The sequence below is a fragment of the Protopterus annectens genome, chromosome 2.part1 (genome assembly GCF_019279795.1).
Source record: "Protopterus annectens isolate FY-2018-M chromosome 2.part1, PAN1.0, whole genome shotgun sequence".
Lineage (NCBI taxonomy): Eukaryota > Metazoa > Chordata > Ceratodontiformes > Protopteridae > Protopterus > Protopterus annectens.
In genome coordinates, this window is record NC_056729.1 from 146,085,531 (window position 1) to 146,098,026 (window position 12,496).

The following is a 12,496-nucleotide window of genomic DNA, read 5'->3' on the forward strand; positions in this document are numbered from 1 at the left end:
CTCGTATGTATGACCGAACCGCTCTAATGTCTAATGTAAATCACTGATAAAATAAGTTCTACCATACACAATAGTGAAAAAATATGAACACAATAATGTCAAGACAGGAAAACTATTTAATGTCCCGATATTAAAAATACCCCCCTCCATCCTTAACGCTAGCTTCAAATTTCACTGAATAATGGTAGTGTTACAGGAAGGTTTTAATGATGTTAAGGTGTAAGGTTAGGGTTGGGGGAGGGCAGCATTAAGGTTAGGGTTAGCACCCAATATTAAAGAGGGCAGGCTGCCCCTGTCCATTATATATGTGCCAAACCAGAAGTAAAACTGTGATTTCCATCCTTTAGTCCAAGTTATGTTTGAATAAGGTTAAGGAAGACCTTTGATTCATATGGATGGAAAGCCTGTCCTAAAGAAGGGGTAATCATTGACAGACATATCTGTACCGCCAATATGTTCTGTTTATGTTTCAGATGATGTTTATGTCCTTAGAATGGGTATTCTGATGTTATTTGTTGTGCGCATGTGCAACAAATCCATCATTGTGTTATCAGAGAATGTCTTGTAGGCTAAGCATAAACAGCCATGGAACATTGGAACAAGGAAAAGGCTTTGTATCAGTTCATGTATGACTTGTTGTTTACTCCCTGTGATGCCCGCGCCCTGGCCCAGCAATCAAGGAGCCTCAGTTCTCACCACTAACACCCAGTGAGGGGCATCTCATATGGGAGGAAAGGATAACAAATACACACAGTAAAGTGCAATTTCCCTTAAGAGCACACAGAGATCACAGTCAGTCCGGGGCTGGTAGCTCCTTTGCTCTCCAGGTCCCCAATAAGACTCCCCACTGGCACAGCTATATGGTACAGATCTCAGCCTAGTGGGCAAGCTAAAGCCTCCAGAACCCTCTCTGTCCAACCAGTGCTTCCTGTCCCTGCCCAAGTAGCAGACATACACACACACACACACACACACACACACACACACACACACACACACACACACACACACACACACACACACACACACACACACACACTCTTTGAGAAGAGTTTATACAATCTCACAGACTCTCCTGGGGAAGGGTGGCATAGGTTCTCCAGCTCTTCCCCTTTTTCCCAGACTATACGGTAGTACCAGCTGCCACCACCCACTAATATTTATCAGCTACTCAAAGGCCCTTAAATGGGTAGAAGACAAACTGATGAAATAAACAACTGAATCAAATTACTTGCCAAAGAACCAGACCGAGTACTTCCTAAAAACTTTAATATGAAGCGCTTTTTCTCTTGCCGTTTAGCAAGACTTCTTCAGATAATAGATACTTTCAATGCTACAAGTTATATACACATTAAATTAGTCATGTGATCAATTTAAAAACAATACAGCACACACTTTTATCTCACTACAACCTTACAAAAAGAACACAAAGCATAACAAACCTGCCTTCCACAGAATGCCTTAAGACCCTTTCCCTCAGTGTCTACTTTTAACATTGTGTATTTTAATTATTGATATTATACCCGCTACTGTTGTTCTTACATGTATTAATTTTACCATATTAGTATATGAACCAAACATATCCATGTAGGCATCTTCCACAAATATGTTACTAATGCTTCTCATGATAGAGAATAACAATACTTATTTTTTTTGGTTGAAGATATAGTACCGACGAATGTTATTATAGAGTACAATGCCCATTTTTGTATGTACCTCACAAGACATCTACAACAACTGGAAAGGCCACAGAAATACCTCACAAAGAGGATTACCAACCTCAAACAGATGCCCTGCGCAGACCGTCTCAAAAAAAACTCCAGCTTTACTCCTTCGCATATCGCCTACTCAGAGTCGATCTCTGCCTAACATACAAAGCCATTTCAAACCGAGAGCTGTTGGACATGCTCCACTTAAAGAAATCCCAATCCCTCCGAGCTACACTTTGTAGGGACCTAAACCTTGTCACCACAATAAACAGAACATGCTGGAGGGATAGATTCCTGTCCCAGAGACTTCCCATACTCTGGAACAAACTACCTATTTATATCAAACAAAGCTCCTCATTAGCACTCTTCAAGAAAAATCTTCATGATTGGATGGGAAATAGGAAATTCACCCCGGGGATCACCTCTGTGGCTCTGCTCAACAGGGGGATAGGAAAATAATTTTCTTGGGTGTTGAAAGCCAGGGTACCATTTTGGCTAGGCTTATATAGGCCCTAGGGCCAATAGCCTAGTACCTATCTATACACCTATGAACCTATGACCAGCATTCACCATGCTGTATATAGCCAGAATAATTTCTATACTTTAGCTGTTTGTAGACTTGTGAGTCTGGAGACATGAAGCTGTACATAGCAACTACACTGTCCTATCTAAATCATGTATGTTGCTTGGAGAAAAGGTATACTAAAGGTGTCATATTCCAAATATGTCTGGTTTGCAGGCAAGACATACTGTGCTTTTGGTTAATACAGTACCTGTGAACATTATAACTTTTAGGTATCGCACTGTATACTTCTTGGTTAATTCATATTGTGATTCTTTTAAGACTGCATCTAAGCACTGCTGCATTTAGAAGCAGAGGCAGTTCCTGTATCTACTATACTATCATGTCACTGCTCTGTGTGTTGATCATGTGCAAATGTATATTACAGGTGGTGTTTCATAGATTCATAGATTGTTACTAGGGTAACAATGTGGGGGACTTTTCTTAGCCTAGCCAAGGTTTCAGAAAATAATAATGACGTCATGTATCCAAACAGGACATTGAAGGCCAGGTATTTAAGCTACGTCTGTCCATAAGGGACAAGGGTGCCAGGTCCGATGTAAATTTCCTATTCTCCATCCACTGGTCTAGGTTGCACTTAGGCTGGGTAATAGAAAAACTCAGCTTCTCACAGATAGGAAGCCTGCTCAATAGGAGTGGCAGTCTCTGGGGCACATATCTGTTATTCCAGGATGTTCTGTTTACATCACTGACAAAATTCTGGCCCCTAGACCTTGTATTTTTGGTAGTTTTTCACTTATGCATATGCAAGACATTCACAACTGTGGGGTTTGTGGATGTCTTGAGGAATCTGAAGCTGTTACACAACTAAAAGCAATGCAGTCCATCGAGATTAGTCCAGCTGATAAAGGGGGAGGGGTTGTCATTATGGACAAAATATTTTATGTGCAGCAGATGCTTGAACTTCTGAATGACAGAGAAACATGCCTACAAATCTCTAAAACTATGGTTAGAGGTGTTATTGATAAAATGTCTTTCCTAACTTTTGATTTATTAGTGTGCTGTCAAATTACAGAGGAACTTTTTAAATATTTTTCTGTTTACAGTCCGGTAGTTCCTATTATTTATGGACTACCAAAAGTACAGAAAAATCTAATGTGCCCCCCAATGAGACCTATAGTCTCAAGTAGAGGCTGGGCAACTGAGGCTATATCCATTTTTGTAGAGAAGAGCTTGCACTCCATTTTGAAAACTTGTGGTACTATATTAAGAGACACCAAGGCATTTCTTGGCTTACTTTATGCTAAAATGAGAGAGCTGAATAATGACTTTCTTTTTGTTACTATGGACATAGTATCTCTCTTTACAGTAATACCTAATGAATGGAGCATTGAGAATGTACATGAATTGCTGTGTACTAAAAAAGTTTTTACTTCTGCTAAAATTAACCTGATATGTAACCTACTTGAGATTATTTTGGAGAATAATGTGTTCATATTTAATGAGATGTTTTACTTGCAAAAGGTTGGCGTGGCTATGAGCACAGCTTGTGCCAATAGCTACGCCAACCTAGCATTGATACAATGGGAACACAATACTGTACTCCAAGGCAATGATTTTAGTGATGTAATTTTATGGTATATACGTTTTGTAGATGACGTCTTCCTTTTATGGAGAAGTACACCAGAAAGACTAGAACAATTTATTGATTATCTTCATATGTCTGCCAACTTCCTGAGGTTCACTTTTAAGTACTCTAATGAGAGAATAGAGTTTTTAGATGTAAAAGTTAGCAAAATACAACCTGGGGAGTTAACTACAGACCTGTACAGAAAACCTAGGAGAAAAAATTGCATCCCACACAAATCAAGTATGCACCCTAGACATGTGAGTAAGAATGTTCTCAAGGGGCAGTTCTTGAGAATGAGCAGGATACGTAACACAGATGATGAGTTAAATGCAGCAGTCTCTATACTGAGGAAAGATTTCATGGATAGGGGTTATAATCAAACTGAGATAGATGAAAGTGTCAGTCATATGTATGAAGTACGTAATAGTAGTGGTAAACCTTATTTTCCCATTCAACAGAAGGGAGCTCTAGTAATTCTAGGGCTAATAATGACAGAATTAGATTTCCAGTATCGTACTTTAGTGATATTAAGTTATTTTGTAACATTTTTGAAAATAAAACTGGAATATATTAACATTGATAACTGTACTATACAATGTAATTGATACAGTAACACATTTCTCATTTATTAATAAAAAGTCACTTAAGAGGCAGCTCTGTTATAAGTCCTCAGGAATGACCAGCAGGAAATGCTCTAACAGAGTAGGCACCTTCCCCTGCAGAAATTGTACAGCCTGTAAGTACATATATTCAGACTCTTCTTTTTCGCACAGAAGTCAGAAATTGAAAGTTGAGGGTGACTTCTATGCAGATTGTAAAATGCAGAATGTGGTCTATTTTAGTTTTTGTAAGTACTGTGATGCCTTTTATATCGGGAAGACAAATAGATGCCTTAAAGATAGAATACTGGAACATACGAGAGACATTGTAAAAAATAGGAAATGAGTGCGCTGGCTAAGCTTGTACAAGAAGAAGGGATGCACCATGTTTTTAACTTTTTTGTATTAGAGATTTTATCAGAAAGCTTGGGAGATGGAGATATTAAGAACAGAACAGAGGAAGTTGAACAGAAGTGGATTATGAAACTGCAGGCTGATAAATCCCCTGGAATTAATGGTATGGTATCATTTAAACCTATTTTAAAAGCCAGACAATTGAAACATTAAAATTATGTGTCAAATGTTTTTTTTTTTTGTATTAATATACACTATTTATACATTTTACTAACAGTTGTACATTTGTAAAATATTTTTAGCATTTAAGTAATTAAAGCTTTTAGGTAAATGCACTTTCCAATTTAGTTAGTAGATTCTCCACTGTCATAGGCTGTTTTTTAATTTAAATTTGGAAGTTAGGTAGTATGATTTAGGTCTGAAGAAGTGATCAGTTTGGATCGTGAAAGCGCTAACTTCTCATTAAATTTTGTTTGTTTTCTTCCTTCAGTCATGGTTTGTTCGTTATTTTGTTGTTATATATGATATACGGCTGTGGAGGTAACCATATTTTATTTATCCTTTATCAACAAGGTTAGTCCTACTAGGCTAGTGGCCTCTTTTCAGGAGAGGGCTGAGATGGTATTTAAACTACTAGGACCAGGGCATCATGGAATTTTGATGGATATCTTAGGATATTTTACATTCGCCTGTGCTAATATGAACTCAATTAGATATAAACTAGTTTAACATCTCATCCAAAGGATGACACATTCAGGAATGCAGGATTATGATGCAGAGCACTGTCAGCAATCCCGCTACGTGGTGTGGAAATAGAACCCACAGCCTTATGCAACAAAGGCAAATGTGTTACCTGATGCCACACTAACACTCTTATGTTTATAGCACAAACATATATGATCTGTTATTTGTGTAACATATACCTTATGCTGTGGCGACACCAATACATTTCTTGGTAACGCGGACATATATGAGGTGTCAATGTTGTAACAGTTTTGCTAACCTATACCTTTAGCTCTGCAAGTACCCAGTATGCTGGAGACAATGCAGAAGATGTTTTGTTATTCTAACACACATAACAATAATTGTAACTGTAACCACACATTTTTTGTTAATACATATGCATATATTTATTCCCCAAAACTGTGTGGTGATACATATATATGTGTTTTAGTATCTAATGGCATTTGTCTATGTACTCCACATTTGATTCCATGTGATGTACTATGTCATTTCTACCTGTCCTTCTTATATACATAAGTATTAATTTCATTTACTCCAATCCTTGCAGTTCTTTTCCTGCACTAAGTAAACTGTAGTATGGCTGCTGACTCGTGGTATTCATTATGTGTACTCATATGACACACACGTTTGCTGTTTGCCCTGCCCATGGGTACAGGGGTCTATATTAAAAGACCGAAGAGGTGTTTCAGTGAACACCTCTTGGCTGACACGTAATCAGCGAATGCACTAAAGTGTGAATGCTCAAAACAGCGATTTCTTTCCCTGGGAAAGAAATTGCTTGGCCATCCCCATGTGTTCGCCACGTTCCTCACCATAGATTCAATCTTGGAGTTGGTATATTTAGTTAGGGGGGGTGTGGGGGCTGAAGTCCCCCACATTGTTATGTTTTAAAGTGTGTGTGTTTGTGCTAGCAGTTTCTTTCCCAGGGAAAGAAACCGCTGTTTTGAGCATTCGTGCCTTAGTGCATTTGCTCATTACGTGTCGACCAAGAGGTGTTTGCTGAACCACCTCTTCGGTCTTTTAATATAGACCCGGGTATAGCGCTGACACACTGTTACTGCTGTTCCATATTATTAAATATACTTTACTTACTTTGTTTAGCTCGATGCTCATGTCTGTCATTTGTATCTTATTCCATTCTTATATCAATATGTTTGTGTTTCATATACTGCTATTATTATTTATTTTTCTTCACCATCTGAGAGTGTTTTTATTTATTTTATGTTGCTTCATTTTACTATTTGTTAAAAAGGAAAGCCAAGGAGGTCCAAATGGCTCTTTTCTGCTTAATCCTAAAAGACTTTCTCCATTAATAACTTGCTCAAAGTTGCATGTTTTGTATTTGGTGAAGAAAGATATTAAATCCAACTCTATATCATGAAGCATGAATAGGTCATGGTCTTAACGCTCAATATTAACTGCTAGGCATTCTTTTTCTTCTGGACTGAATTGAGTGTTACTTATATTTCATGCATTTTACACGCTGCTTTGGTAAAGGAATGCTTTACATATTTATAATTTAATTTTTACATTATTATGTTTTGTTATCTTTTTCCAGTTAACTCTATCACAGATAAGATTGTCCTATTCTGACTTTGTTTATGGTTACTATCAGTTATCCCTCTCTTGTTTTCTGTTTCTCTATCTATATCTGTATATAATAGCTCAGCAAGATAGGAGAGCATTGACCCTTTTGTGTGGACTGAACACAGGACCCCCTGCATTCTATGTGGTCGTCACTGCTACTGGACCCAAAATTCGCTTGTGGACAGTGAGGTACCTGGCTTCACTCAAGCGACATTGTTTTTCCTTTCAACAGGGGAACCTCCATGATAGTAATTTTTTGAGCACACAAGCATCCAGTGTAGTACAACCAACTACTGTATTGTGTTAACAACTCAACAAGTTAATAATGGGTATTAACCTTAACACTGCCCCTTCCCCCACCTTAACTCTACACCTTACCTTAATACAAATCTTCTCTTAACACTGCCACTACACACGGCACAGTCACACACCAAAACACAAACTTACAACATTAAGTTTAGCTACTTATCTAACCTTGACCTTAACCCTAAATACACATATTCACACACAGGCAAACAACACCTGTCCTTTACCTATACCTGATCCTATACCAAACACAGAAACACATGCACAAACACTCTCAGCCCCTCCAACCCCACTCACCTGTCTCAACAAAACATAACAATATTTATATCATTAGGCTGTCCATGCCAAAAAAAAATAAACAACACCTCCTGCTTTTGTCAATCACATGGACATTTGATAAAGCACAGTGGAACTAGCTAGATGAATAGATAGATAGATAGATAGATAGATAGATAGATAGATAGATAGATAGATAGATAGATATAGGTCATTGTGATTTCTCTGTGCTGAAACCTGCACTGTCTGATGGTTAACAAATATGTCCAGATTTTTGCCTCATATATTTGGTGTGTTCCTCCTAAAATGTGTACTTTTCTGACAAATAGCTGAGGATTAAAGTCATTAAATAACGACAAATATTTGAGTTTAACACTCCACATCCTTCCAAAAATTCATGTTAATTCAAAACCTATTATTCTATCAACTTTCTAAGTTTGCAAGAGCAATATTTAAAATCTGTCCCTACTTGTCCTCCCATCATTTTAGGCTTTGTCAAGATTTTTTGCACTAAGAGGTTGAGAGGTATGTTGGGTACTTATAAAAGTAAAGAGTACACTCAAACATCGGACGTCTATTTTGTAACAGAGTAACACTATGCATATAAAGCAATTTTTTATGTGCCAAAAGGAAAAGCATGTAAAATTAAGAGGTAACAGATAAAAATAACTCGAGGGTAAGATTGGAAGCAGAAGAGAAAAATTGAAAAAACAAAATACTCCCAATGTGCACAGGACTTAGCTTTAATAAAAAATAAAAGAAAAAGTCACTGTCACTTCATCAGACCAAAACTTTAAAATGCATCAAATGTTTAAATAGGAATGAATAGAACTAGTTTGTTCCAATGAATTAATCAATCAAGTAATAAAATTAGTAGATGCAATTCAAGTAAAACGCACATAATTAATTTTAGACTATATACAACTTACAAAAATATATATGCAACTTGCAAAAATATATATAAAAACACACATATATATATATATATATATATGTAGACAGATGCTTCTATCTAAAACTAATGTTTAAGCCTTTTTAATTTCAAAAAGGGTTTCACAGAAAAAGCACCATTTATTCCTGGAAATTTTTCAGCATCCAACAATAAAATCCATTTCTGTTCCAATGCTTCAACTTTTGTTTCTATGTCACCCCCTCGTGGGCTAGCATTCAATGATTGAATAACAAAAATTTTAAAAATATTTGTTTTGTCAGTGGCCATAACATGGTTTGCTAAGGTATTACTCAACTTTTGATTGCGAATGTCTCTGTTATGTTCTAATATTCTGTCTTTTAATAGTCGATTTGTTTTACCTACATAAAAAACATGGCATTGCTGACAAAAGGCAAAGTAAACTATATTTAACATGCGACAATCTGCATAGTGTTTAGCATTTATGGTGAATTTTCTAGTGGGATGTATATATACAAATCTGGAATAAATATATTGGCAGGCAGAACATTTTCTGCAAGGGAAAGTTCCTATTTGAGTAGATTCATATATTCTCCTAGTATGGTTACTATCTTTATTACACAGATGCTGTTTAAGGGACATATTATTTCTAAAAGAGAATGAAGGTATTTTATCAGTTCTGTTTCTCAGCTCAGGCTTCATATGTAAAATATGCCAATTTCTTTTGATGATATCACAATATTCATTGATGTCACTGGAGAACTGAAAAATAACCCTAGGGTGATTATTCAAATGTGCATCTGTCCCTTGAATTTCACATCATTTACAGCCATATCTTTATAATATGGTTTACATCTATTGTTCCTAAGTCTCCATGCTTCAGTTATAGTGGTGTTTATTTCTTCTTCAGAGTAGCCCCTCTGCAAAAAAACTTGTTTAAGCTTAGCCAGGGCATTGTGTGCCTCTGAGTCATAGTTGTGCAGTCTAAGTGTCCTATAGACTTGTCCTTTAAGAACATTACGTGCTATATGCCTAGGATGCATACTATTTCTATGTAGTAATGCATTCTTTCTTGTTGGACCTGATTCAAATCGGGTTTAGTAAGGAGTACATCTAAAAAATCTATTTCAGTTGCGGAACATTTATAACTAAATTTTAGAAAATTAGGACTCCTGTTCATGTAGGTAATCAATTCCTCAAGTTCCATATTATTTCCTTTCCAAAGCATAAAGACATCATCCACAAAACGAACATACCATACAATGTGGTCACTTAGACAATTGCTTGGAGCTAAGATGGTTGTCTGTTCCCATTGGGTCAAAGTTAAGTTGGCGTAGCTATTGGCACAAGCTGTGCCCATAGCTATGCCAACCTTTTGCAGAAAATAGTCTCCTTCAAAAAGAAATACATTATTTTCAAGAATGACTTCCAATAAATTACATATAAATTTTACATCATCATTTGTAAGGCATCTTTGCCCATTAAGAAAATCTCTAGCCATCTCAATGCCCCAGTCATTAGGAATGGATGTAAAAAGTGACTCTATATCCAAGGTCACAAACATATAGTCACTATCCATTGTCTGAATCCTACTATAAAGTTGTTCTAAAAAACTTTTAATATCTCTTAAAATAGTATGACATTCTTCTAGAAAAGGATGTAACCTGTTTTCAACATAAATTGATAGAGCTTCAGTACACCAACCACCACCAGAGACAATGGGTCTCATAGGTGGGGGAACCCTGTTCTTGTGTATTTTAGGTAGTCCATATCTTTTAGGAATGACAGGATGTGGTGTATTGAAATATTTAAATAAGCTCTCATCTATTAAACCTGTCATTAAAAGGTCAAATACAAGAAAAGAAAATTTCTCCATAATCCCATTAACAGTATGTTTAGATATGCAACTGTAAGTGCTAGTGTCTTGCAACAATAGCTTCATTTGATTATTATAAACCTCTCTATCCAAGATAACAATACCATTGCCTTTGTCCGTGGGTTTAATATCAATGGAATGTAGTTCTTTTAGTGCATTTAAATCATTATAATCACTTTGAGACATATTACAAAAACCAAGTCTAGTGCCCTTATCAAACAAAGACCTAAATTCATTTTCACATACATCAATAAATGTTTGTACTGTTGGATCAATTGTTTGTGACTTTCGGCTTTTCCCGGTTAGGGGTCACCACAGCAGAACTTCGGTCCGCTAATAATTGGCAGTAGAGTTTTTACGTGCTGGCTTGCCGGGCCTAACGCACAACCTTCAATGAAGAAACGCCCGTTCACGCATGTCGCCACACAGAAGAAGCTCTAACTAAGAATTGAACGGGCAACGTCTAACTGTGAGGCGACAATGCTACCGCAGCACCACCACCGCAGTTGTACTGTTGGATCAATAATGGGCATAAATGTGCTAGGTCTTTTAAGTGAAGAAACATTGTCAATATGGTTGTCATTATTAAAAATACATTTTAAGGACAGATTTCTTCCCAACAAATGCAAGTCTTTTAGTAATTCAGCATGTTCCGCCCTCCTGGCTTGAATAAAGGACAAGCTTTTATTTAAGAGCTGAATTTGTTCATTAGTTAAAACAAAAGAACACTATTCAACCTGTTCTTGAAGGGCAGTGGATTCATGAGAATAAAACCTGCTCTTCCTGTTCTCTCTAAAAAAGGTTCTTTAGAGGAGAGAACTGATGCGTTAAGGTTATTCCAAGAGGACTGCGCATCTTAAATATGCCAAGTTATGGGGACCAATATCCTGAACTGTTATGTAGATGGCAGTAACTTAATTTACAGTTCAGTGCTGGTTATATGAAGCTGTTAATTGATTTCTTTACCCCCATAGAACGTGATTTAAAGAATGAAATCATACGTATTGAAAAGGATATCTCTAATCATTTTTCACCTGATTTAACAGGTGATATGTTAGAGGACTTGCAAGAGAGTATCCTTTCCTATGACAAGAGGCTCCAAACTACTAAAATTAAAAAACTTCAGAAAGATCTACAAGATTTCCGCAAGCAACACATTTTTTCCTGCTCGAGAGAACAACTAGGAAGTAATGTTAGAGAAACAGCTGATCATATACATCATCCTTCAAATATTGGGTCTACACCAAGAGATGTAGTGAAGACTACGTACTCATCAATGGCTGTTAACCATACAGCCATTGAATTACTGGCACTGAATAGTGCTAAACAAAATACACCTTCACAAAGGGATATGACTGATACAATGTGCCTGCCATTAACCGCTAACCCTGTCCAGTCCACTGTATTACCGGCACTGAATAGTGCAGAACATTCTATATCCTTAGAACTAGCTCCTAGTACTTCTTGCACCTTTTCAATGATGATACCTGCTCATAACAATAACACATCAGTTCTCTCCTCTAAAGAACCTTTTTTTTAGAGAGAACAGGAAGAGCAGGTGTTATGCACATGAATCCACTGCCCTTCAAGAACAGGTTGAATAGTGTTACGAGAAAGGGCAGACCCGAGAGAATGAACAGCATGGAAAGAAACACACCCACAACGAAGAGATGCCATTTTTGAATGAAGGTTTGGTTTTTAACCTATCTTCTTTTGCTTTAACTAATGAACAAATTCAGCTCTTAAATAAAGGCTTGTCCTTTATTCCAGCCAGGAGGGAGGAACATGCTGAATTACTAAAAGATTTGCGTTTGTTGGGAAGAAATCTGCCCTTAAAATGTATTTTTAATAATGACAACCATATTGACAATGTTTCTTCACTTAAAAGACCTAGCACATTTATGCCCATTATTGATCCAACAGCACAAACATTTATTGATGTATGTGAAAATGAATTTAGGTCTTTGTTTGATAAGGGCACT